The sequence below is a fragment of the Panulirus ornatus genome, chromosome 47, assembly GCF_036320965.1.
Source record: "Panulirus ornatus isolate Po-2019 chromosome 47, ASM3632096v1, whole genome shotgun sequence".
Classification (NCBI taxonomy): domain Eukaryota; kingdom Metazoa; phylum Arthropoda; class Malacostraca; order Decapoda; family Palinuridae; genus Panulirus; species Panulirus ornatus.
Window position 1 is genome coordinate 19,376,083 of NC_092270.1, and position 1,351 is coordinate 19,377,433.

The window sequence follows — 1,351 nt, forward strand, 5'->3', positions numbered from 1 at the left end:
TGTATATACATAAACATATATATATACATCCCTCTGGTTTTTTGCTTTTCCAAGGGAAGGAATGGAGAAGGGGGTGAGGGAAGGGGTGTCGGGTGGAGATTTTTTCCTCCGGGGCTCAGTCTTCTGTTCTTGACGCTACCTCTTTGATGCAGGAAATGGGGAATAGTATGAAAAAGACACACACGCACATTATATATACATATACATGTATATATATATATATATATATATATATATATATATATATATATATATATATATATATATATATATATATATATATATATATATATATAACACTGGAGTTATTTATGAGGCTGTGTTGATGGCAGGCCAGTCTCCTAAAGAAGAAGGAACTGTGGGAAGTGTAGCTGGAGGTGGGCGGTATGATGGTCTGGTTGGGATGTTTGACCCCAAAAAGAAGAATGTACCTTGTGTTGGTTTAAGCTTTGGGATCGAGAGATTGTTTGCTATTCAAGAACAGAAACAACGAGCTGAAAACTTCAAACTTCGATCAACACAAACTCAGGTGTTTGTAGCTCCTACATGTAAAGGAATGGTACACGAGAAGTTGAAACTTATTGGACTTCTGCATGAAGCTGCCATTAAGGCTGAGAGTAGCTACAAGAACAACCCAAAGATTCTCAATCAACTACAGTATTCTGAAGACAATTTGATTCTCTTAGTAGTCCTGATTGGGGAGTCAGAAGTTCAAGAGGGTGTGGTGAAATTACGTGAAACACTCACACGTGAAGAGGTCACAGTCAAGAGGGAGGAATTGGTAGCCACAATCAAGCAAAGGCTTTCAAAAACCTAAAAGGATCAGGTATTAAAAATGTTCTTTGCAAGAATGGTTTAAAACTAGTAATTTAAGTTTAAAGACAGTAACAAGCACAACAGTACTCCTGGTCATTACCTGTGATAAGTAACTTTATCATAAATCCTGAGTTGTATTCCAGTAGCTCATGAGAAATAAACTTTGGAAAATGAATTTTTACTTAGTTTATTTTCGTGCAAAACTTTGGAAAATGAATTCTTATTTAGTTTATTGATCCCTGGGGATAGGGGCGAAAGAATACTTCCCACATATTCCCTGCGTGTCGTAGAAGGCGACTAAAAGGGGAGGGAGCAGGGGGCTGGAAATCCTCCCCCTCTCTTTTTTTTTTTTTTTAATTTTCCAAAAGAGGGAACAGGGAAAAGGGCCAGGTGAGGATATTCCTTCAAGGGCCCAGTCCTCTGTTCTTAACGTTACCTCGCTGACGTGGGAAATGGCGAATAGTATGAAAAAAAAAAAAAAAAAAAAAAAATATATATATATATATATATATATATATATATATATATATATATA

The 1,351-nt window shown here is 36.3% G+C and overlaps 1 pseudogene; it reads left to right on the plus strand.

Annotated features, from left to right (window-relative positions):
* Positions 1-325: 325 nt before the first annotated feature.
* Positions 326-817, plus strand: LOC139763713 (histidine--tRNA ligase, mitochondrial pseudogene; annotated as a pseudogene).
* The last annotated feature ends 534 nt before the right edge of the window (positions 818-1,351 follow it).